Here is a 27,047-nt window from a genome sequence, read left to right on the forward strand (position 1 = left end):
AGCAATTGCCCCCCCCCGGATCCTGATGTAGATGTGAACAGGGCCTAAGGATGACTTTTTATAATTATTATTATTATTATTATTATTGTTCAAAAGTTATATCTTATAAATCCAGGAAGGCCTCTGTAATAAATGTAGGCCTCTATGGATGGGAACCAATCAGTAACATCCAGTTAGATCACTGCTTTGGTTTTCTTAGGGGTACTCCGGCACTAAAACAACTTATCCCTTATCCAAAGTATAGGGGATAAGATGTCTGATTGCGGGGGTCCCGCCGCTGGGGACCCCCGCAATCTAGCATGCAGCACCCACCTGTGAGCACTGCAGGAAGCGCTGGAGGCTCAAAGTCTTATGCCTCCCAACCACGGGGACAGAGTATCGTGACATCACGCCCCCTCCCATAGACTTGCATTAAGGGGGCGGGGTGTGGTGGTGTGGTCGGGAGGCATAAGACTTGGCCTTCAGCGCTTCCTGCAGTGCTAACACATGGGTGCTGCATGCTAGATTGCGGGGGTCTCCAGCCGCGGGCCCCTTGCGATCAGACATCTTATACCCTATCCTTTGGATAGAGGATAAGCTGTCTTAGTGCCGGAGTACCCCTTTAACCCCTTGATCTGTAAAAATTGTAGCTGACTTGTAAATTGATCAATCTGATTGGTTTCTATGGGCATTCGGCCCCATTTTCTCTGCCTTGGTCTTTATACATGAAGCCCAGAACGTTGTCATCTGTAATCTCCATTAAGATGAGGCAATTTTGGAGTAATAGAGGAAAATCTGATGAAACGCAGCTGAACACAATACATCCTCAATCTATAGTATTCGGCCAGTGCCAGGATAATCCCTCGCCCACATCTAAAGGTTTCTATTGGTAATGCCGTCCTTTTTCCACCATATTGGAATCATTAGTGAAAATGTCTATAAATGTAAATGACTAAAACTATAGAAATCTGGCCAGACGTATGGCTGGAGGCCTGATTGCTTCTAGGTAAATGGATGAAAATCAGTGGGGAATATTAAGACATATAGATATTGATCTACGTGTGATACTGTCATTGTGATGTGAGGGAAAGCGATTGCTTAGACTGCAATATATACAGTGGGGATCAAAAGTTTGGGCACCCCAGGTAAAAATTTGTATTAATGTGCATAAAGAAGCCAAGGAAAGATGGAAAAATCTCAAAAAGGCATCAAATTACAGATTAGACATTCTTATAATGTCAACAAAAGTTAGATTTTATTTCCATCATTTACACTTTTAAAATAACAGAAAACTAAAAAATGTCGTCTGCAAAAGTTTGGCCACCCTGCAGAGTTAATATCTTGCACTGCCCCCTTTGGCAAGTATCACAGCTTGTAAATGCTTTTTGTAGCCAGTCAAGAGTCTTGTTTGAGTTTTCTTTGCCCATTCTTCCTTACAAAAGTCTTCCAGTTCTTTGAGATTTCTGGGCTGTCTGTCACGCACTGCTCTTTTAAGGTGTATCCATAGATTTTCAATTATGTTGAGGTCAGGAGATTGTGAAGGCCATGGCAATACCTTCAGTTTACGCCTCTTGATGTAATCCCCCGTGGATTTCGAGGTGTGTTTAGGATCATTATCCATTTGTAGAAGCCATCCTCAATTTAACTTCAGCTTTTTCACAGATGGCATCAAGTTAGCATCCAAAATTTGCTGAATTTTTATTGAATCCATTTTTCCTTCTACTCGTGAGATGTTCCCTATGCCACTGGCTGCAATACAACCCCAAAGCATGATTGATCCACCCCCATGCTTAACAGTTGGACAGAGGTTCTTTTCATTAAATTCGGTTCCCCTTCTTCTCCAAACGTACCTTTGCTCATTCCGGCCAAAAAGTTTAATTTTAACTTCATCGGTCCACAGAACTTGTTTCCAGAATTCCTCAGGCTTGTCTATATGTTCATTTGCAAAGTTCAAACGCTGATTTTTGTGGTGAGGACGTAGAAGAGGTTTTCTTCTGATGACTCTTCCATGAAGACCATATTTATACAAGTATCTCTTTATAGTGGAATAGTGTACCACAACTCCAGTGTCTGCCAAATCTTTCTGGAGGGATTGTGCAGTCAAACGTGGGTTTTGAATTGTTTTTCTCACAATCCTGCGAGCTGTTCTGTCTGATATTTTTCTTGGTCTTCCAGATCTTGCTTTAACTTCCACTGTTCCTGATGACTGCCATTTCTTAATTACATCCCGAACAGAGGATATTGACATCTGAAAACGTTTTGCTATCTTCATATAGCCTTCTCCAGCTTTGTGAGCGTCAGCTAGTTTCAGTTTCAGATTTCTAGACAACTGCTTAGAAGAACCCATGGTGCTGATTGTTGGGGCAAAGTCAGATGAGTCTGGGCATTTAAAACCTTTGAGATTGACATCACCTGGTCTTCCCAGATGATGATTGAGAACAATCCATGACACTGGCAGGTCTCAGCTTTGCAAAGGGGGCAGTGCATGCTATAAATTCGGCAGGGTGCCCAAACTTTTGCAGATGCCATTTTTTTTGTTTTCTGTTATTTTGAAAGTGTAAATGATGGAAATAAAATCTAACTTTTGTTGACATATTATAAGTATGTCTTATCTGTAATTTGATGCCTTTAAGCGATTTTTGCATCTTTCCTTTTCTTCTTTATGCACATTAATACAAATTTTTACCTGGGGTGCCCAAACTTTTGATCCCCACTGTATATACTACTATATAGGCCAACATGCTGGGAGTTGTAGTTCTGCAGCAGCTGAAGGCACCCCTGGTTGGGAAACACTGACCTATACTATATACGACTATATAGCCCAACATGCTGGGTAGTTTTCATTTGGGGAAGCTGCTGAGCCACAGGCTGTATCGAGGCATGCTGGGAGTTGTAGTTAGTAACTAACTGCACCTCCCGAATATAATTTAAAAAAAGCGATCAAAGTCACATCAAAATGGTACTGTTAAAAACTACAGATCGGGGCTCAAAAAATGAGCCCTCATACAGGCCCATATAAGGACAAATAAAAAGGTTATGGGGGTCAGAATAGGACAAAATTTACCCCGCATATACCGTATATACTCGAGTATAAGCCGACCCGAGTATAAGCCGAGACCCCTAATTTCAACCCAAAATCCCAGGAAAAGTTATTGACTCGAGTATAAGCCTAGGGTGGGAAATACATCATCCCCCCCTGTCATCATCCAGACCCTCATCATCATCACCTGTCATCATCCCCTTGTCATCATCCCACACATCCCCCCTTCATCATCCCCTTGTCATCATCCCCACCCCCCTTCATCATCCCCTTGTCATCATCCCCACCCCCCTTCATCATCCCCTTGTCATCATCCCCACCCCCCTTCATCATCCCCTTGTCATCATCCCCACCCCCCTTCATTATCCCCTTGTCATCATCCCACACCCCCCTTCATCATCCTCTTGTCATCATCCCACACCCCCCCTTCATCATCCCCTTGTCATCATCCCCACCCCCTTCATCATCCCACACCCCCCCTTCATCATCCTCTTGTCATCATCCCACCCCCCCCCCCTTCATCCTCCTCTTCTCATCATCCACCCTCAGTGGTCTTCAACCTGCGGACCTCCAGAGGTTTCAAAACTACAACTCCCAGCAAGCCTGGGCAGCCATCGGCTGTCCGGGCTTGCTGGGAGTTGTAGTTTTGAAACCTCCAGAGGTCCGCAGGTTGAAGACCACTGCGGCCTCCGACATCATCCAGCCCCCTCTCACCCCCTTTAGTTCTGTACAGTACTCACCTCCGCTCGGCGCTGGTCCGGTCCTGCAGGACTGTCCGGAGAGGAGGTGGTCCGGTGGGATAGTGGTTCCGGGCTGCTATCTTCACTGGGGACGCCTCTTCTCCGCGCTTCCGGCCCGGAATAGAGGCGTTGCCTTGACAATGACGCAGAAGTACGTTGGCAATGAACGTACCTCTGCGTCGTTGTCAAGGCAACGTGACTATTCTGGGGCCGGGCCCGAAGCGCTTAGAAGAGGCCTCCCCGGTGAAGATAGCAGCCCGGAACCACTATCCCACCGGACCACCTCCTCTCCGGACAGTCCTGCAGGACCGGACCAGCGCCGAGCGGAGGTGAGTACTGTACTGTACTGTATGGCGGAGCATCATGTATGGCTGGATCTCATCTGTCTGATCTCTTATTGTAGGGTCACATGTCATTATCTGGGATAGAAGTTATAGTCGGATTTGTATCCTGGATCTCACTAGATATCACAGAACGGCAAATTCTTCCATTCAACATGTAGAAATGAAGCCTCAAAGACATAGGGGGAGATTTATCAAAACCTGTCCAGAGGAAAAGTTGCCCAGTTGCCCATAGCAACCAATCAGATCGCTGCTTTCATTTTTAACAAGGCCTCTGCAAAATGAAAGCAGCGATCTGATTGGTTGCTATGGGCAACTGGGCAATTTTTCCTTTGCACAGGTTTTGATAAATCTCCCGCATTAACTCTTTAAAGGAGTAGTCCAGTGCTGAAAAACGTATCCCCTATCTTAAGGATAAGTGGGGGATAAGTTTCAGATCGCGGGGGGTCTGACCGCTGGGGCCCCCGTGATCTCCTGTATGGGGCCCCAGCTTGCTGGCCAGATAGCGCGTGTCGACCACCGCACAAAGCGGCAGCTGAATATACATCGCTATGGCAGAGCCAGAGATTGCAGAAGGCAGCGCTCCGGCTCCTCCATAGATTTGTATTGAGGGTGTGTGTCAGCCGCTGCTTTGTGCGGCGGTCAACACGCCCCCTTACCAAGGGCTGTCGGGGTCCCGTACAGGAGATCGAGGGGGCCCCAGTGGTTGGACCCCCGCGATCTGAAACTTATTCTTAGGATAGGAGATAGGTTTTTCAGCACTGGATATCTCCTTTAAGCTATACAGTCAAGAACATGACCCTTTACCATTAACCTTTATATGGAATAAGTCTAAAAAACATGAAGCTGACAAGACATCAGAGGATCCCCATAGCTCCTGTACTCGAATAACTGGAGCTGAGAGATAAAAGGGGTGCTCCGGAGGGAAAAAAGTGTTTTCAAATCAACTGGTGCCAGAAAGTTAAAGAGATTTGTAGATTACTTCTATATAAACATCTTAATCCTTCCAGAAGAAGTTGTGTAGTTGTTTCCAGTCTGTCCACAGTGCTCTCTGCTGACACCTCTGTCCATCTCAGAAACTCTCCAGAGCAGGAACAAATCCCCATAGCAAACCTTCTGCTCCAGGCAGTTCCTGACACAGACAGAGGTGGCAGCAGAGAGCACTGTGGTCAGACTGGAAAGAACTACACAACTTCCTCTGGAGCATACAGCAGCTGATAAGTACTGGAAGGATTAATATTCTTAAATAGAAGCAATTTACAAATCTGTTTAACTTTCTGACACCAATTTCTTAAAAAAAATCACTCCAGGAAGTTTGTTTTATGATATAGTGCAGTATAGGCTATTCTTAGAGAACAATTTAGATGTTCTTGTGTGCGCCTCATGCTTACCTGTTGTAGCTGATGTGGCAGGCATGGTATATGGGTCCACCTTGGACGCAAATTCATCACTCAAATGGTTCTGTAATGCAGCTTACATTTTCCATTAATTGAGTTTGGGTGTAGCGTTAGATGAACTGAATATACTCATAAGTTGTATACAACGAGAACAAAAAGGCGCATAGATCAGATAAAAATAGCTTTATTGAAACATAAATGCTCAAAAACACATACATTTAAAGACGTATAAAGTCACATATAGAGTACAGCTGGTGAAAAACTGAACTGAAATGGAGGCGAGCAATGGGATGTGACCACAATGTAAATAGCCATATCAGGGGTATATTGTTTTCCCAATCATCATCATTATCATGAAACTTAAAGGAGTACTCTAGTCCAGAGTATTCCTGCTCCGTCCTGCCCGGGCTGCAAAATAAATGAAAATGAATCATCACTCACCTTCCTGGGTTCCCGCGGAGCGCCACTACAGCTGATCGGTCCTCTGGTCCATCTCCTTCATACTTCCGGGTGTAACGAAGCGTCACATGGCGCTCAGCCTATCCCCGGCCGAGGCAGAACATCGCGGCGGCCGGGTATAGGCTGAGCGCCATGTGACGCTTCGTTACACCCGGAAGTATGACGAGGATGGACCGTAGGACCGATCAGCTGTAGTGACGCTCCGCGGGAACCCAGAGAGGTGAGTGATGATTCATTTTCATTTATTTTGCCCGGGCAGGACGGAGCAGGAATACTCTGGACTAGAGTACTCCTTTAATAGCAGATATAAGTGCAAAGTGCATGATACAAGTAATAACATAATAATGCTACAAAGCAGAGGGAACAGAAATTACCCAAATAATAACAACAAAAGTGAGAACAATCATTACCAAGTGGACTACAGGGGTGAACCAGCCTCCACCACCCGACGTTTCGCTCCAAGGCTTCTTCTGGGGGGTGGTCATAACGTGGCAAACGCCTCCTATATATGTGTCCCAACTACCAATAATAGGATGTACAGGCGATCGGATGATATATAGGCCACTCCTTCAGGTTCAATCATGTGAGCGAATGCTATGACGTCATAGGAAGTGTCTATTACAGTAAAAACTCAAAATAATACACGTCCGCTATATACAAGAAATATGTGATGCCAATGAAGAGAAAAATACCGGTATTTTTCAGCGCTCCAAATCCTCCTTCCCGCCGGGCGTCACAGGGGAGGGGGAGCAAATTGCGTGGTGTTAGCCCATCGCAGGAACGCCCGACCCCACTCCCCAGTGACGCGGGAATCGCATTAGAGGAGGGACGGTATCGGCGCGTCTCTGTGGCAACGCGTCACTCCGGGCCGGCGCATCTCCCAGGCAACTGGTCACCTCAGGATAGCGCCAATCCGACATCAATAGATAAAAAACCATATACTGCAAAGAAACTCAGCTTGCAAAGGACTCAGTGGGGGAGATTTATCAAAGGATTTAGACTGCTTTTTCCTGTCTACATTTGTCGCACAGAAAGTCGCAGTCTAAATGGGGGAGATTTATCAAAACCTGTCCAGAGGAAAAGTTGCCCAGTTGCCCATAGCAACCACTCAGATTACTACTTTCATTTTGCAGAGGCCTTGTTAAAAATGAAAGAAGCGATCTCATTGGTTGCTAAGGGCAACTGGGCAACTTTTCCTTTGCACAGGTTTTGATAAATCTACCTCAATATGTGCGACTTTTCTGTGACTTTTGCTCTAGAGGATTTTTAGAACATGATGCATGCTAGTCTATTTTAGACGGAAAAATGCATTGGTGCTGAATTTATCAAAAGTGACTTTTCAGCGACAAGTCGCATCGGCTGAAAGTACGCTGAAATATCAGACCATGTTGGAGATGGTTTAAATACAGTCTAAAGCATAGATCACGAAGTCTGTGCACAGAATTTATCAAGAACCATGCGACTTTTGATAAATTAGGCGCACTATAGACCAGACTAACCCTCTGTGGTTTGGTCTATATTGATGCGGGACATAGACAGCTTTAATAAATATCCCCCAGTGTCCTGGTCACTGCATCAGAATATAGAAGACATAAATGGCAATACAAAAACAGGTACTGTATTTTTCGCCCTATAGGACGCACCGGCGTATAAGACGCACCCAATTTATAGGTGCAAAATCTAAAAAAATAAAGATTTTGAACCCAATAGTGGTCTTCAACCTGCAGACCTCCAGATTTTGCAAAACTACAACTCCCAGCATGCCCGGACAGCCGTTGGCTGTCCGGGCATGCTGGGAGTTGTAGTTTTGCAACATCTGGAGGTCCTCAGATTGAAGACCACTGCATAGGAGGTAATAATCACGTGTCCCTGCCGCTCCGGACCCGTCACCGCTGCCCTGGATGTCGCTCCATCGCTGTCGCCGTGTCCTCGTCGCTCCGGAACGTCTCTGCTGCCGGCCGGGTATCCTCGCTCTCCGTCGCCGCCATCACGCACGCCGACGCACGTACGCGACGACGTGATGACGAGGAAGGAGAGCGCCGGCCATACAGAGGATCCCTGAACGGAGAAGACACCGAGGAGGCAGGTAAGGTCCCTCCCGGTGTCCTGTAAGCACTAACCCGGCTATTCAGTCGGGCTGTTCGGGACCGCCGCGGTGAAATCGCGGCGGTCCCGAACAGCCTGACTGAACAGCCGGGTTAGTATCACTTTCCCTTCAGACGCAGCGGTCAGCTTTGATCGCCGCGTCTGAAGGGTTAATACAGGGCATCACCGCGATCGGTGACGTCCTGTATTAGCCGCGGGTCCCGGCCGTTGATGGCCGCAGGGACCAACCTTATAGGTGTGTATTCGCCGTATAAGACGCACCGACTTTTTCCCCCCAGTTTTGGGGAAGAAAAAGTGCGTCTTATACGGCGAAAAATACGGTAAGTGTGTTAATAAAATGCGTCTTAGAAAAATTTAAAAAAATAATAAATAAAAAATATATTGAAATATGTCATAATATATATCATGCTGAAAATGAAAATAAGGAATTATTGTTATATATTTTATATTCCTTATTTTCATTTTCAGCATGATATATATTATCACATATTTCAATATATTTTTTATTTATTATTTTTGACATTTTTCTAATATGCACTTTATTAACACACTTACCTGCTTTTTGTATTGCCATCTATGTCTTTTATATTCTGATGCAGTGACCAGGACACTGAGTCCTATGCAACCTGAGTTTCTTTGCAGTATATTTTTTTTATCTATTGATGTCGGATTGGCGCTATTCCGAGGTGACCAGTTGCCTTGGAGATGCGCCGGCCCGGTGTGACGCGTTGCCACAGAGACGCACTGGTACCGTCCCTCCTCTGATGCGATTCACGCGTCACTGGATAGCGGGGCCCGGCGGGAAGGAGGACTTGGATCGCTGAAAAATACCGGTATTTTTCCCTTCTCTTCATTCGCATCGCATATTTCTCGTATATAGCGGACGTGTATTATTTTGAGTTTTTACTATAATAGACACTTCCTATGACGTCATAGCATTCGCTCACATGATTGAACCTAATGTTATTATGTTTCAATAAAGCAATTTTTATCTGATCCATGCGCCTTTTTCTTCTCGTTGTATATGATTTAGTTCTGGAGTGGATCTTTCACGCAATGGGAAGTTTGGTATATTATACTTATAAGTGGGTTGAGGTCAGTTCACACTATGTGCAGTTTAGATGCATTTTCGTATCCAATGTGCATTTTTTTAGAGCTTCATTGCCATGGGGTGTAAGGGATTTGACCTTTAGGCCATGTTCACACCTCAGAATTTCCATGCGGAATTCCGCATTGGAATTCTGCACGGTGATTCCGCTACAGCAGAGGCACGTTGAATTCAACGGGATTCTGCTGCGCTTTCCGCGCGACGTAGATGTCTCTGGGGTGGAAATTCCATATTCCGTGTCCATTGTCCATTTTTTTTTTTTTTGCAGACTTCGAACGGAATGCATAGACGTCTATGAGACGGCACATTCCCGTCCGGTCCTAGCGCCGGCCTATTGTGTTGGGCGCACGCAGCCTGCCGAATGTCCGCACAGAGATTTTCCGTGCTGGCATTCTTCTGTGGTGTGAACAAAGCCTCCAGCGCCAACTAAGTTTGCATGAACCAGACGTGGATGCGGTGGCCGTGGTTGGTACTGCAGGTCAGCTCCTTCAAGTAAATGGAGTACCATTATGGGTGGTGCTGTAATAAACCAAAAAAAGCACTCCACAGCCTATTTTATGAACAGTGGGGGTCCCATGGCTATCCTATCCATTGACCATCTGATCTAGAATAGTGATCTCCAAACTGCGAACCTCTGGCTGTTGCAAAACTACAATTTCCAGCATGCCCGGACAGCCATTGGCTGTCCGGGCATGCTCGGAGTTGTAGTTTTGCAAAAGCTGGAGACACACTGGCTGGAAACCACTTATCCAGAATTTCAGCCTGGAATGCACATAGGTGACAGATGACTTGTGTGAATTGACCCGAACATGATCTCTGCAACTTTTACTAGAAATTCCTGGGTTTCCTGGATTAACACCATCTGGTTGTGTTGTTTGTTTTTGTAGCCCCGGGATACAACACAGGTTCTTTTTGCCTCCTGCACTGTATACGGTTGTGTCTAGGGGGGGGGGGGCGATCATTGTGTCATACCCCAGGGGAACATAAGAAGACGACTCTGCCCGGAAAATAACAATAGAAAATATTCATGGACATACTGTAAAATATCTCTCCCGCGCGTCAGTAAAGTCATCACAGACGCGGAAAACCCGTTTATATCGTTTTTTTATGGCCCGATCCCGGTTACAGCTGATGCGATGTAGAAGCGAAAGTATCGTATTCTAAAGTGTTGTCATATTTCCTGCTTTCTCATGGTAAAAAAAAAAATACTATTGTTCCCAGCTCGGCCGGTTTTCTTTTACAAGGGCTGCAGCGTCTGCGCTAAACCTAGAAGCGAAAGAGAAAAAAAAAAAAAAAGAAAAAAAAAAAAGGAAGGAAACACCTGAAACCAACCATGTTGAAGAAATGGGGAAAATTAAAACTCCTTCTAAGGCTATGTTCACACGGCAGAATTTCCGTGCAGAATTCTGCATGAAAATTGCGCAGTAAATTCCCCAGAAATGAATGGCCCATTCACTTCAATGGGATTCTGCTTTCCCATTCACACAGCAGAATTGTCTTGTGTTATCATTTTTTGGAATTTTGAGGAATCCTTGAATTTCTGAAAAAAAAAAGTGCGTAATTTCCGCCGAATGTGTGCGGAATTTGAGCACAATTGCTGAATGGAATTGCAGAATTAGAATCTGCTGGAATTGCGACCGAATTTCTCAAAACACAGAATTCCACCAAAATTCATGCCCCATTGTTTTCAATGGGATTCCTCGCAGAATTACGCAAAATAGAAGACTGGTCTTATATTTTTACGGAATTCAGAAAGTAAAATTTCCGTGGAGGGGTGCTGTGGAACTTCTGTCTGAATGGGATTGTGGAATCCTATTTATATCCAAAGACAGTAAACTACGGCGGAATTTCTTCTTCCGTGGAAATCCGCACCCGTAGATAGCAATGCATGAAGAGTGCAGAAAGAATTGACATTGAAATTGAAATTCTGCCGTGTGCACGGTGCAGCAGATTCCTATTAAAGACAATGAGACCCTGCTGCAATGGAATTTCTGAGTGGAATATTTCTGCCGGATTACGCTTGGAAATGTTTCCTTGTCAACATGGCCTTACCTCTGTTTTTTAAAGGAGTTATCCAGGAATAAAAACCATAGAAATACAGAGCTAATTTCTTTCAAAAACTGCTCCAGGTTGGGTGTGGTTCTGCTGCACAGTTCCATTGAAGTGAATGGAGCCAAGTTGTACAGTAATATCACACCCAACCTGGAGAAAGACAGGGAACTTTTTTTTGAAAGAAATTAGCTCTGTTTTTCTATTCCTGGATAACCCCTGTAACTAAGAGGGAAATTCTCTTTAAGGGTACAGTCACATATAGGGCTTACGCTGCATATTTGATGCTGCGCCGCGGAAAATACACTGCATATTCTCTGATAAGCATACACACAGGGCTTCACCGCCTCCGCCCTGTGTGCAGTAAGGTTTGGAGGCCGTGCATACGTCACAGTAACACCGGCGCGCAGACCCGCCTCCAAACCTCACTCAACACACATGGTTGCCGCCGGGTATCCCCGTGTGTATGCTCATTGAAGAATATGCAATATATTTTCCGCTGCACAACAGATTTTGCACTGCATAAGCGCTACATGTGACTGTACCCTAAGGGTATATTCACATGGGTGTCTTTCCTGCAGATTTTCCACAGCAGATTTTTCTACCGTTGACTTGGGTCAGCGGAAAATCAACAAATCTGACACTAATTGTAGCATGTTCATTCTTTCGGCAGAATCCGTAATTTGAAATTCTGCGGTTTGCACAGTGCAGCAAAATCCCATTGAAGACAATCGGAGGCTGCTGCATCAGCATTTCTGCAGCGGATTTTGCTACCGTTGACTTTAATGGGTCCACGGTAAACCTACAAATCTGACACTAATGGTAGCATTAGTATGTGTGACCCTACCCTAAAGGTCTGTAGAAGCACGCCCCCATTGACATTTATTGCCCACTTGTCAGTTTATTCTTGAGTTTCCAGGAGTAATAACCGAGGACATGTGTAATGAGAAGTTGTGAGTAAACACGTTATTTTACAGAGAGTTCACGTATTGACTATAACAAACAATATTCGCCCATTTGCTTATATTCGGAGAGTTTTGGTGGGATGAGAAGTGCTCCCCATTTCTGGTACCTTTTCACGAGCTGACAACTTCATCAAATTGTAGCCGAGAATCATGACAGATAAATAAATAATGAATGATTTGTTTTCACCTCTTTTTGAGAAAGCCATGCGTGAACTGCAAACAATTGACATTACATATGTACGGTAATAATCCCCTATAGGGTACGGTCCATTGGGCAGGGAATAATCGTGCGGAAGGCAAATTGCCCAACTATCAAATGGGATTTAGTGATCTGTCACACTGAGGACCTGCTCTGACTGGAGGAACCATCTGGGAGGACAATATTTTGGTCTGTTCTGCGTCCGTGCGTAAGGCGCAGCTGACATCCCAGCCAGATAGATGGCACACTGAGGAGCAGATCCATGGCCGTTCAGGATGTGTTAGATGTCTGCTGTTCCGTCATGCATGGAGAAGGCCCCATCTTGCAGGACGGTAATGACATTGCTTCATCTGTGGCCTCCCTGCCACCCCCTCTCCCCTTGCACATGACAGATGCTAGCAGCGTGTAGTAATGGCTGACGCTTCCAGCTCCTGGAAATAGATGAGAGTCATTAAATCATTTACAGTAATGCTGATCAAGGAGCTGCCAGACACTTTATAAAAACCCTTCAAATCTCTCAATCACGGGTTTGATGGCAAACATTTCTTTACGTTATCACCTCGTAGCGCTTACTAATGCGTCTGGATTCATCTTATCCCAGATCCTCCCTCGTCATGCTGCCAAATATTACATTAACCACACATTGGGATCCCAGATGACTCCCTGCACATTTATTCTACATATCGGTGCATCCCTTATACATTCTATACAGCAAAAGAAGAAAATTATCCTTTTAGGAATATCCCTTTAATACTCGGAAAAGACCGTCACAATCCTTTGCTGGTGCCCTGCGATAGAGTCGGCCACAACCTTACCAGTCCACTCCTGCAGCTACAGAATGGGAATATCTCTTTAGGGTCTATTCATACATACAGTATTCTGCGCAGGATTTGAAGCTGAATTCAGTCATTTAATTTACATTGTAATCTGTAGCAGAAAATCCTGTGCATCAAATCTGCGGAGAATACTGTACGTGTGAACACACTATTAACAGCAGTAATGTTGTCAGTCTGTCACCTAAATTTAGGAGGACGTCCTATACTGACAACAACCCCCATCATTAACACTACAGACCGTATAAGAGATTACATACAGTTATATCAGGTGACTGACAACAACCCCCATCATTAACACTACAGACCGTATAAGAGATTACATACAGTTATATCAGGTGACTGACAACAACTCCCATCATTAACACTACAGACCGTATAAGAGATTACATACAGTCATATCAGGTGACTGACAACAACTCCCATCATTAACACTACAGACCGTATAAGAGATTACATACAGTTATATCAGGTGACATCTTCTCTGATCAGAGTCGGTCACTTTCCTTTTTTTATTCTCCAGCTCAGACGCCATGATTATTTCTTCCAACTCATCTCTGGAGAACATGGCTGGAAAAACAAATTTAGGCTGTGCACTTTTCCAATAACTATAATGGCCCCCTAGTAGAGTGGATAGCAGCAGAGGTGTCCCACATTAGGTAGGCAGCAGATCTACCCCACATTAGGTAGGCAGCAGATCTCCCTCACATTAGGTAGGCAGCAGATCTCCCCCATATTAGGTAGGCAGCAGATCTCCCGCACATTAGGTAGGCAGCAGAAGACCCCCACATTAGGTAGGCAGCAGATCTCCCCCACATTAGGTAGGCAGCAGAAGACCCCCACATTAGGTAGGCAGCAGATCTCCCCCACATTAGGTAGGCAGCAGAAGACCCCCACATTAGGTAGGCAGCAGATCTCCCCCACATTAGGTAGGCAGCAGAAGACCCCCACATTAGGTAGGCAGCAGATCCCCCCCACATTAGGTAGGCAGCAGAAGACCCCCACATTAGGTAGGCAGCAGATCTCCCCCACATTAGGTTGCCGACAGATGTCCCCCTCATAGTAGGCGGCAGATTCCCCCTCATAGTAGGTGCCAGTACCCCATAGTAGGCGGTAGTGTCCCCCACAGTAGGCCAGCAGTGTCCCTATATCAGGAAGCAGTGTCCCCTGCACGCCCGCATGTATATTTACCTCTCGCAGGTCTTCTCTTCTGTCTTCCTCTCTTAGCACGTCCTCTTCCTTCCTCTTCCTCTGCCTCTACACTGTGGCGTCTAATGACGTCACATGTGCGTCGGAGCCGCTGGAGCGCAGAGGAAGAGCTCGGCCCAACCTCTTGTGTCTGCTGGCTATATGTAGCCAGAGGGCACAAGAGTGATTGACAGGATGAGGAGCCAATGGCTCTTTACCCTGTTAATCTTCCCACCGAGCTTCGCATTAACTGTAGATGCCTCATCAGAGGCATATATAGTTAAATGCGGGACATGTGGGGGGCCGTTCCGGGACGGTGGGACATCACTGCAAAAGCAGGAATGTCCCGCCGGATCCGGGACGGTTGTAAGGTATGCAATGTCAACTACTGTGCCCCCATAACAGTGACAACTGGGGTGTCCCCCATAGTAGTTCTAGTGGCGGTGGGCATTAACAATGTGCACAATGCCTTCACAATGACAACTACAGGGCCCCCGTAACTGTGACATCACAGGGCACCTCATACCAATGTCAGTCACAATGAACCATAGCCGCAGTGGTACCACAATAATGACAGTCATAGTGCTGTCATAACCACATTACTATAATGATAGCTATAGTACCCCCAAAATAATGATATCTGGGATCCCTTAGAGACCCCATAATTGTGATGCCAACCTCAGTGCACCCATAATAAACCTATAATAACATCCACAGTGGCCTCAACTATTCAATAGTGCAACATTGCCCCCACAATCTAGCTGTAACATCCATGGTTTCCCCGCCATAACACTAACATCCATTGACTCCTCACAGCTGTGGTAACAACAGTTCACCCAGGTCTCCATGGCGGCTAAGAATTTCATCCTGGCAACTAGGTTCTTGTCAGCCCCTTCTAGTTACCTCTTCCCGGCCCATAACACTAACATCCATTGACTCCTCACAGCTGTGGTAACAACAGTTCACGCATGAAAGTGACAGCAGTGGCACCAGACAGTCACCCTTGTGACATACTCTTGAACCCTGCCAATAGAGGGCTAGACACCGGGCCGGTGCAAGGATTTTTGTCACCCTAGACAAAAGCAAATTTTGCCACTCCCTTGACTCCGCCCATTGGCCCGCCCTTTGACATGTTCCACCTTACTACTGTGGTGACACACTGTAACAAGCCCCCTCATATAATTAGCTTACTACTGAGGTGACACACTGTAACAAACCTCCTCCTCGTGCTGCCGGCTGAGTGAGTAGTTTTTATTTCTGGTTGTCTAACTTTCTTGTGGCAGGCAGAGCGGCTCCCCCCATCAAAAGGGCGCTCTAGGTGGCTGCCTATTTTGCCTATAGGCAGAGCCGGCCCTGGCTAGACAAATCCCAGGTGCCAGGTCTCCATGGCAGCTAAGAATTTCACCCTGCCAACTAGGTTCTCGTCAGCTTCTTCCAGTTACCTGTTCCAGGCCCACAACACTAACATCCATTGACTCCTCACAGCTGTGGTAACAACAGTTCACCCATGAAAGTGACACCAGTGGCACCAGACAGCCATAGTGCCCTCATTACATTGCACCTCTATCCCAACTACAATGCACCTATAAAGATGCCAGTGCCCTCAGTGCCCCCCCCCCCTCAGCCCCCCCCCCCCCCCCCCCCAAAATAACGACAATAGCCACAAAGTCCCTTTAACATATTTGGGGAGATTTATCAAAACCTGTGCAGAGGAAAAGTTGACCAGTTGCCCATAGCAACCAATCAGATCGCTGCTTTCATTTTTAAGAGGCCTTTTTAAAAATGAAAGAAGCGATGTGATTGGTTGCTATGGGCAACTGGTCAACTCTGCACAGGTTTTGGTAAATCTCCCCCATTGCCCTCATATCATAGTCATTCGGAGCTTCATCCATACCATTTATTACGTTTGTAAATATTTAGTCAATAAAATCTGATTTATCCCTAACAGAGTCAGCTACAATTATCCAAACCAGGGTGCCTCCAGCTGTTGCAAAACTACAACTCCCAGCATGCCCGGACAGCCGTTGGCTGTCCGGGCATGCTGGGAGTTTTAGTTTTGCAACAGCTGGAGTTGCCCTAGTTGGGAAACACTGATCCACACTAGTTAACAGTATTGTTGACATCCTGGGCCGCGACTCATCTCATCCAGTGATCTTTCCTTTAAAACATTTGGTTTTCCAGAGTCGAGCGTCGCGCTGGGTTAAGACAATGCGCAATTGTGTCCTTAATACAAATCCTCGGCTTCATTCCTCACTATGTTGCCTGAGATAATGGCGTCCTCTGTAGTGTGAACAGCCCCCTGATTCATGCAGTGGGGAAAATAAGCAGAGCGGAGATGTTTATGAGATGCCATATTACTGCATTGCTTAGTAGGTTGGGGCAACTGGGCCTTGGTGAATATCGCTGTCCGCCTTTCATGCGATACATAAAGGGGTTTGTGGAAAGATCCCATTTTAGGGCGCATTCACACCACGTTTTTGCAATACAGTTCCCGTATACAATTTCAATGTGAGAACCGTACGGAACCGTATTGAAAACCGCATGCATTGACTCTACATTGAAAACCGTACGCCAAAATATTTATCAGGTTGTGTCCGTTTTGCATCCAGTACGGTTTTGTCAGTTTTTTTCCCATAGCCAAAACCGTAGCCTACTACGGTTTTTGGTCCGGGTGAAAAACTGTATTAAACCGTATACGTTTTTTATTTAACATGGGAGTCAATGGGAACCGTACAGAACTGTATGTACGTACGGTTCCATCCGGTTTTCACTGTACGGTTTTGACTTTACACAGTTTTTTTCTTGGAATCTCAATCAAACAAGTGAAACTTTATTCATAATGGAGTGAAAAGTTAAAAACTTATACGTTTTTTTTCTTAAAAAACTGATGCAACCGGACATCAATTTTTAAACGGTATACGGTTTTTAACTGTATATGGGTTAAAGTTTGTACACACGTTTTGATACAGTTTAGTCATGTTTTGAGGAATCAGTTTTTCATCAAAAACCTGATTTGGGAACTGTATTGCAAAAACGTGGTGTGAATGCAGCCTTATTAGATTTTACATGTGGTTTCTATGGAACCCCTGCTCCCATGGCTGGGCCAAGTCCACCAGAGCAGAAGCCACCCTTGTGACATACTCTTCAACCCTGTCAATAGGGGGCTAGACACAGGGCTGGTGCATGGATTTTTGTCACCATAGGCAAAAGCAAATTTTTGCCACCCCCTTGACTCTGCCCATTGGCCCGCCCTTTGACACGTTCCAGCTTACTACTGGGGTGACACAATGTAACAAGCCCCCTCCTCATATAACTAGCTTACTACTGAGGTGAAACACTGTAACAAACCTCCTCCTTGTGCTGCCGGCTGAGTGAGTAGTTTTGATACTGGTTATCTAACTTTCTTGTGGCAGGCAGAGTGGCGCCCCCCCCCATCAAAAGGGCGCTCTAGGCGGCTGTCCATTTTGCCTATAGGCAGAGCCGGCCCTGGCTAGACAAATCCCAGGTGCCAGGTCTCCATGGCGGTTAAGAATTTCATCCTGGCAGCTAGGTTCTTGTCAGCCCCTTCCAGTTACCTCTTCCCGACCCATAACATACACTTGCGTCATGAATCAAGTAAGGGAGTATGATGCGTGAAAGGAAGCCACACCTGCATCATACCCTGAGATCACTCCAATGTCCGTCATGTAACTGTTAAAATGCTGTGATTGCCCCTCCCCCTCTTGATGTAATTGCAGGGTGCTGATCGGTCCTCAGGCCAGCTGCAGCACTCATAGATTAATGTAACGCTTATGCATTACATCGACTTACATAAGCAATCGAACAATTGCATATAATAGACTCTCAGGGAGGCTAAAAAATTTTATAATAAAAAAAAAAAGTCAAAAATAATTTTCCAAACAAAAAAAAAGTTAAAAAAATAATTAAATAAACATATTCAGTATCACCGTGTGCGGATGATCCCACAGAATAAACGGCAAAAAGATTCCAAAGGCCAAAATTGCAGAATTGGAAAAAATTTAAGAAAAAGGTGAATGTCAGCCATTGTCAGCTTTACATGGCAGCCATGCAGATGAATAGCAGTCAATCTAAGGTTATGTTCACACAGCAGAATGTCCACCCAAAATCTAAGGTTATGTTCACACAGCAGAATGTCCACTCAAAATTTAAGGTTATGTTCACACAGCAGAATGTCCTCCCAAAATTTTTCCACGCATGCTTGCCCCGGCAGAACATGCAGGCGCTAGGGCCTAACAGATTCCGCAGAAAGAATTCACATGCCAATTCTTCCTGCGAAGGCCCAAATGGGTTTGGTTTTACTGGGGATTGAACCCAGGACCTTCTGCACGTAAAACAGACATGATAAGCACTACACTATGAAACCTTGACTGTCTGTGAAGGCCCAAATTGGAATTTCCGCAGCAGATGTTTCTGCAGAGCCATCAGGATCCATCATACAGTAGATCCAATATGCCGTTCTTGACATGATTCATAAAATTTTACTTTTATGTTGTTGTTAATCATTTTCATTAGCTTAATGCTCATTAATACTAACACTGTATTTTATGGGGCTGTGACAAGTACCATATACCTGTAATGCTGTACTGCTAGAAATCCCTATAATCCCAAAGACACAGTCACTGTTAATAGGACTGTCCGGGATATAAGAAGTGTTGGGAACTTAAAGGGGCACTGTCATTAAAGCAATTTTTTGCTATTGCACTCCTTATGGTAAATAAAAAATATTTCTAATGTACTTTGTTTAAAAAAAAAAAAATGAAGTATGACGTATGCCACTTATAAAATCCTGTCTTGTCGCGCCCAACGACTTCCTGAGACTTGCTTGGTCACAAGTCGGCATGTGAGCCCACTTTACGTCTGCTTGACGCAAGCTGCATAAATCCCCCAAAGCCACACAATTTTGGGCAAAAAATAGTCTCTTCACCCAATCACTGCAGGCTGCTCTGTAACCCCCCCCCCTCCTCCTCTCTGTTTTCATGCTGCAGTCTGATAGGACAGGAGTGAGCACAGAGAAGTACTAGTCCCGCCTTCACTTTCTGGACTTTGTCCTTGCCTGTGCTTTAGCTAGGACAAAGATGATTCTGCAGCCGGACAGAATTATGTTCTGGATGGTATGGGGACCCCTAGTGGTCTTTTTTTTTTTATAAACCATGATTTCTATAAAAAGGTGATAACATTTTCTTATGAAGTCTATTAGAAAGATATACAGTACAACATATAACAAACCAGACAACTGAATCACTTTAGTGTTCGGTTTCACCAATGGTCTCCAAACTGTAGACCTTCAGCTGTTGCAAAACTACAACTCCCAGCATGCCCGGACAGCCATTGGCTGTCCGGGCATGCTGGGAGTTGTAGTTTTGCCACAGCTGGAAGTCCACCGTTTGGAGGCCACTGCTGTAGACCAAGCAATTCTTCATCCATTCACACAGATGATGCCCCGTGTAGAGGGAAATTAGTAGTGTTTCAGATCCAGCTGCTCCCCCACTGCTTCTTTAATATCCATTCTCATGCAGCCGTTCCTAATCCTATTTGGTATTTTTTTTTTAATGCCTTTAGTTTCACAAAAACATTTTTTGTTTTATTTTTTTTCCGTTTCTCTGAATGAACGAGAGGATCGGTTGACATCTTTTTTTCTCTTTGCGTTGCGTCTGAGAGATGTTACATAACACAGTAATGCAGAGGAATAGCTCATCTTCGGATGAAGAAAAGGGGGGGGGGGGGGAATATAAATGTTGATGTTGGATAAAGACCTAGAGGCCCGAACCAGACTCTCCATCCGTCATTGAGGTCCTACAGTTATCTGAAGGGTTTAACCCATTCCTACAATTTAACATTTTTAACTGCATTCATAAGTGTGGTGCAATATATCCTTGTCAATTCGTGACTCCAGGGCACTGTTAACCTATACACTGTTCGAGGTGGAGACAGCTTCTCCTGGGCCAGACACGGGGAAGTAAGAAACACACCGACGTCGGGTTATGGATAACTGTCTTTTATTGAGCAGGTAGATGGTATCACACACAGTACAGAGCTGAGGAGAAGACATGCAGTGTAACCCTTGGGAGCCCTGTTACCTTGCTGGGACTTATGGTGCTTTTCACCCACTGGAATTATATAGACTTGAGATTAGAGACTGTAGATTTCCTATGCTGTGTAGGGTTCTGACAAGGTCCAATCACTATCACCGCCAGGGCTTGACTCACCGCTGTATGTATCACATCCTGTATATACAGGAGAATTTGTAGATATAAGAGGGTTCTTGCAAACTGATGTGTGATGTCATCAGCTCCAATTAATCCTAAAGACGTCACCAGCAATTTTTTCCCATTAACCATTATGTGATGTCATTAGTTCCTGTTGAAGTTACAAGCAGAAGTCTTATGTGATGTCAATACCTCATAATGATCTAATAAGAAGTATTTTGTGATGTCATCATTACTTAAAGGGGTATTCCAGGATTTTTTTCTTTAGCCTTTGAGCCCATGATGTCAACTTACTATATGGTGTAATTTGCTTCTATTTCCTCTGTGCGCCGCTTTGTCCCGTTTTCATGCACAGGACCCACATCTGGAAGTGCTGTAGTGCAACTCTGCATATTTTACTGTTGTCTCTGACCTTTCCCAGCATTCCATGCTGTCAAAGACAATATGTCATTAGTCACATGGTCTACAGGGGGTGTCACTATGCTGCAGCCGGTGGGTGGATAGTATTACTTCAATAAATCCCATCCACCCACCCACTGCAGTATAGCCACACCCCTGGAGACCATGTGACTTATGACATATTGTCTCTGGCCGCATGTACAGTGACCCCCCCCCCCCCCCCCCCGACCTACGATGGCCCCAACATACGATACGCATGTTGAAGGCAGCATCAACATCCGATGCTTTTGTATGTCGGGGCCATCGCATGAACGGCTATCCGGCAGCGCTGACTGCTTTGGTTCCCCGTGAGCTCCGGTGATGGTCTCTTACCTGTCCTCGGGCTCCGGAGCGTCCTCTTCGGGATTCCCTTCATCGCCAGCGCTCTCCATCGTCGTCAACACATCGCTGCGCACGACATCCCATCATCCAATAGGAGCGGCGTGCGTAGTGACGTGATGGCGGCTACGGAGAGCGCGGATCCCGGGAAAGCAAAGACGTCCGGAGCATCGGGGACACCCCGGGGATGCGGCGACAGCGATGGAGCGACATCCAGGGCAGCGGTGACGAGTGGTGACGGTCCGGAGCGGCGGGGACACGTGAGTGTTACTTTCTATACTTTACATTGCACGGATCCCTCAACATACGATGGTTTCAACAAACGATGGTTCATTTGGAACGGATTACCATTGTACGTTGAGGGACCACTATAATGCTGGAAAAGACAGTAAACAGTAAAGTGTGGGTCCTGTGCATGTAAACAGGACAAAACGCCGCACGTAGGTAATAGAAGCAAATTACACAGTATTATAACTCTGAATCATGGGCCTAAAAAATCCTGAAATTCCCTTTTAATAACTCAATAGATAGTGGCTTTATGTGATGTCACTAGTTCGTAGTGATGTAAGGAGAAGTAGCCTTTCATGATGTCATCATTACTTAACAACCTTTATTGTGTGATGTCATCAACCACTAGTGACCTAACTGGCCGCAGCCTTGATTAATAGCATTATATTGTACTGACATAAAAAGCAGTAGACTTTGTGATGTCATCAGTTCCCAACAACATGTGTGATGTCACAACTTACTAGTATACTGAGAAACACTGGTCTTTGTGTGAAGTCATTAATGCATCGTGTCTTTTAAGCCGTGGTCTTTTGTGATGTCATCAGCTCCTTAAAACCTTGGTGGCTAGCTGTTTTGTGTGACATCATTAGTTCCTAGTAACATGACTGTTTTTCAGTAATGTTGCAGTCTTGTGTGACATCATCAGTTTCTGATAACCTAAATTATAACTTTCTTGTGTGATGTCATCAGCTCCTGTTGACCGGTGTAATGCCCCTTGTTCCATCAGAGCCAAAAGGCAAATATTTTGTGTGAAGTCATAGATCATATTGTCTTAATGAGCAGTGGTCTTTTGTGATGTCATCAGCTCCTAATAATCTGGTAGCTAGCTATATTGTGTGATGTCATCGGTGACTACTAATTTGATACATATCTGTGTGACATCATTAGTTACTAGTAACAAGACAGACAACAGACTTACGTGATGTCATGAGTTCCCAGTGACTGTTTTTCAGTAGTCGTGTGTGATGTCACCAGTTACTAGCAACTAGTGCAACACCATTAATTACTATTAAAGGGGTTATCCAGGAAAAAACTTTTTTTTATACATGTCAACTGTCTCCAGAAAGTTAAACAGATTTGTAAATTACTTCTATAAAAAAATCTTAATCCTTTCAGTACTTGTGAGCTTCTGAAGTTAAGGTTGTTCTTTTCTGTCTAAGTGCTCTCTGATGACATGTGTCTCAGGAACCGCCCAGTTTAGAAGCAAATACCCATAGCAAACCTCTTCTAAACTGGGCGGTTCCTGAGACAGGTGTCATCAGAGAGCACTTAGACAGAAAAGAACAACCTTAACTTCAGAAGCTCATAAGTACTGAAAGGATTAAGATTTTTTATTAGAAGTAATTTACAAATCTGTTTAACTTTCTGGAGCCAGTTTATTTATATATATCTATAAATAAAATGTTTTTTCCTGGATAACCCCTTCAACTCAACAAACAGTCTTATGTGATGTCATGAATACTAGTGACTGGTTCTTGTGTGATGTCATCAGCTCCTTCTTGTGTGATGTCATCAGCTCCTTCTTGTGTGATGTCATCAGCTCCTTCAGAACTTTGTAGCGTCTTTTGTTCCATGTGACCCCAAAAAGCAAACGTCATCTGTGATGTCATTAGTTCGCGACAGGCCGAATTTGCATATGATGTAATAGGATCCCAGTGAATGGCTGAATTCTCCCGAATCTTGGCCTTTTATTCAAAATTTCCTTTGTGACAGATGCAGTTTTCCTTTAAATTCATATTTTTTTCCTCCCCATAAATGTTTTATTTAAAGCACAAATGGTAACATCAGTTAAACGTGAGCCAAGCTTCAACGAGCAAATAGCGAGATAGAGAGAGAGGGGTCGCCAACAGCTGGATTAAAGGCCATTTCCATACCCCATCATATTGCATTAACAAAAGCGCTTCTGTGCTCCGTGGCCGTGTTTTGGGTAAAGTGACTCAAGGCGATAAAAAAAAAAAAAAGAGGAGAAATCTGAAATAATCTCAGCTTGTTCAGGCCCCGTCGCAGTGGGAGTCAGAAATGCATAAAGTGTAGAAAATACACGTAGGATGCAGGAATCTTCAAAAGAGTGAAAAGAGCCAATGAGGAGCGACAGAGAGATGCCAGGCTGGGCGCCAAAATAATGGCGTAAAAAATGACAACAATTTTCTTTGTTAGTAAACAATAAAAAACAAAACAAAAACAAAACCAATAAATTACATTTCCCAGAGATCGGCAGTGCAATGGTGAATAAAAGGTTCGAAAGTCACCGTAATGATAACAGTTCCGTAAATGAGTATAAAAGGAGTGCTCCGGGCAACAATGACGCTGAATGCAGAGATTGAGGGGGCGGGGCATGACACTGGAATGTAAAGAACACCAAAGATACAATCTAAGCAAAAGAAACGTAAAAGTAATCTGCTTGATTAGGTGGGCAGCAACGAAAAGCTGTTGTTTGTTCCTTTATGTGTGAGACTTTCTACATCCTTTTAATTAAATAAATATTAAAATTAATAAATGAAAGTTTTATCCAACTTCTGAGAACGCTAGTCTACTTTTTCTCAAACATACAATTTTTGTCCTGTTCCGCCTCCCAAGTCCCTGCGGTAGATATAACAAAGTATATGGGGTTTACTAGGAGTGTTCCTAAAAAAAATTTAAAATAAAGGGTTATATGGAATTAAAAAAACATAGCTGCTTTTATTAAAGGGGTTCTCCGGTGCTTAAACATCTTATCCTCTATCCAAAGGATGGGGGATAAGATGCCTGATCGCGGGAGTCCTGCCGCTGGGGACCCCCGGGATTATGCAGGCGGCACCCCGTTTGTAATCAGGGCCTGGAGCGTGTTCACTTCGGGACTGATTACCGGCGACTGCAGGGCCGGCGTGTGACGTCACGCCTCCGCCCCCGTGTGACGTCATGCTCCGCCCCTCAATGCAAGCCTACGGGAGGGGGCGTGATAGTTGTCACGCCCCCCTCCCGTAGGCTTGCATTGAGGGGCGGAGCGTGACGTCACATGGGGGCGGAGGCGTGACGTCACACGCCGCCCGCCCTGCGGTCGACCATAATCAGACCCGGAGCAAACACGCTCCGGGTCTGATTACAAACGGGGTGCCGCCTGCATAATCCCGGGGGTCCCCAGCAGCGGGACTCCCGCAATCAGGCATCTTATCCCCCATCCTTTGGATAGGGGATAAGATGTTTAAGCACCGGAGTACCCCTTTAAAGGGGTACTCCGGTGAAAAACTTTTTTTTTTTTTAAATCAACTGGTGCCAGAAAGTTAAACAGATTTGTAAATTACTTCTATTAAAAAAATCTTAATCCTTCCTGTACTTTTTAACTGCTGAATACTACAGTGGAAATTCTTTTCCGTTTGAAACACAGAGCTCTCTGCTGACATCATGAGCACAGTGCTCTCTGCTGACATCTCTGTCCATTTTAGGAACTGTCCAGAGTAAAAGGAAATCCCCATAGAAAACATATGCTGTTCTGGACAGTTCCTAAAATGGACAGAGATGTCAGCAGAGAGCTCTGTGCACGTGATGTCAGCAGGGAGCACTGTGTTTCAAAAAGAAAAGAATTTCCGCTGTAGTATTCAGCAGCTAATGAGTACAAGAAGGATTAAGATTTTTTAATAGAAGTAATTTACAAATCTGTTTAACTTTCTGGCACCAGTTGATTTAAAAAAAAAAAAAAGTTTTTCACCGGAGTACCCCTTTAACAGCACCACTCCTGTCCTGTGTGTGTGATTTTGCAGTTCAGTTTTATTGAAGTGAATGGAACCGAGTTGTAGTGCTGGGCGGTATACCGGTTCATACAATGCGCTGTCCCCACATCGGGGAACTAATCATATGTGACTCGCGAACGCTGTTCCCCCAATTAATTATCAGCTCAGCGCTACTACTCACATATGTCACCCGCAAGCGCCGCCCTCCTGGTCCTCCTGTTTGTTGCGGCCGCTGGCGCTGACACTCTATACCAGTGGTCTTCAACCTCCAGATGTTGCAAAACTACAACTCCCAGCATGCCCGGACAGCCAACGGCTGTCCGGGCATGCTGGGAGTTGTAGTTTTGCAACATCTGGAGGTTCTGCAGATTGCAAACCACTGCTCTATACTGTATCCCTATGCCCGGGCTGCAAAAGGTAAACAAAATAAACTAACACGTGTTCCGACGTCGGCCTTACGCTGGGGACGTGAACGTCAGCAGCCGTCAGCCTATCACCGGCCGCAGCGATGTCCCGCCTCGGCCGGTGATAGGTTGAGCGCACTGTCATGTAAGGAGCCGGCTTCTTACATGACAGTGGGCTCAGCCTATCACCAGCCGAGACGGAACATCGCTGCGGCCGGTGATAGGCTGACGGCTGCTGACGTTCACGTCCCCAGCGTAAGGCCGACGTCGGAACACGTGTTAGTTTATTTTGTTTACCTTTTGCAGCCCGGGCATAGGGATACCGCACAGTATAGAGAGTGTCAGCGCCGGCGGCCGCAACAAACAGGAGGACGAGCAGAGCAGCGCTTGCGGGTGACGTGAGTAGTACCCCGATGGGGACAGCGCTGGGCTGATAATTAATTTTGGGGGAGGGGGATACCGTTATATACCGTGGAACCGCCATAAGTAACAAAAATACCGCGATACACATATTTGGCCATACCGCCCAGCCCTACCGAGTTGTAATACCACACACAACCTGTGGATGGCGCTGTTTTTGGAAGAAGATAACTATGTTGTTTTTTTTTAATCCTGGATAACCCCTTTACTTATTAACGAATGTCAATAATACTGCATTGATTTTATCCTTGGTCATTGCAATATATCTCTATATTAGAAAATATAACTTGCAGAGGTGAGGGGGGTCATGTGACCCGGCTCCTCACAAAGGGTCTCTATTAGGACCAGCGGCAGCGTGAGATCATAAAAGTTTTAATCCAATCATAATGGGGTTATATACTTTTTTTTATGGGTGTTGCACCCTGATGGATATTCCGCAAATAGCGGGTGCAGGCCGGCATATGATGGTGCTAGGACCGCTCGGAAATGCGGCCGTCTCCATAGACAGTAATGCATTTTCGAGAAGATGCTACCGAAAGTATTGACATGTCAATTTTTTTGACAGACCGGAATCGGGATTTAGGAAGCAGATGTTTTTGCCGGATTCCACTCAGAAATTCCTTATGGTATGTACCACTCAGAATGGCCTTAGGGTATGTTCACACGTGAGGAATATTCGCATGGGCATTCCATTGCAGCAGAGTCCCATTGATTTATATGGGATTCTGCTGCCCTGTTCACACAGTGGAATTTCCCCAGCAGATATTTCTAAATCCGACTCCGGCATCCGCAAAAAGAATAGACATGTCTATCCTTTCTG

The 27,047-nt window shown here is 45.1% G+C and overlaps 1 protein-coding gene and 1 non-coding gene across 9 annotated transcripts in view; one reads left to right on the top strand and one right to left on the bottom strand.

Moving 5' to 3' along the window:
* FMNL2 (formin like 2) overlaps window positions 1-27,047 on the top strand; it is a 358,580-nt gene that overhangs the window by 90,575 nt on the left and 240,958 nt on the right. The gene's annotated exons all lie outside the window — the stretch shown is intronic.
* On the bottom strand, window positions 18,716-18,788 carry TRNAV-UAC (transfer RNA valine (anticodon UAC)). The gene has a single exon. It is a non-coding gene; the product is annotated as a tRNA-Val (tRNA).

Source organism: Hyla sarda, chromosome 8 (assembly GCF_029499605.1).
Source record: "Hyla sarda isolate aHylSar1 chromosome 8, aHylSar1.hap1, whole genome shotgun sequence".
NCBI classification, from domain to species: Eukaryota; Metazoa; Chordata; class Amphibia; order Anura; family Hylidae; genus Hyla; species Hyla sarda.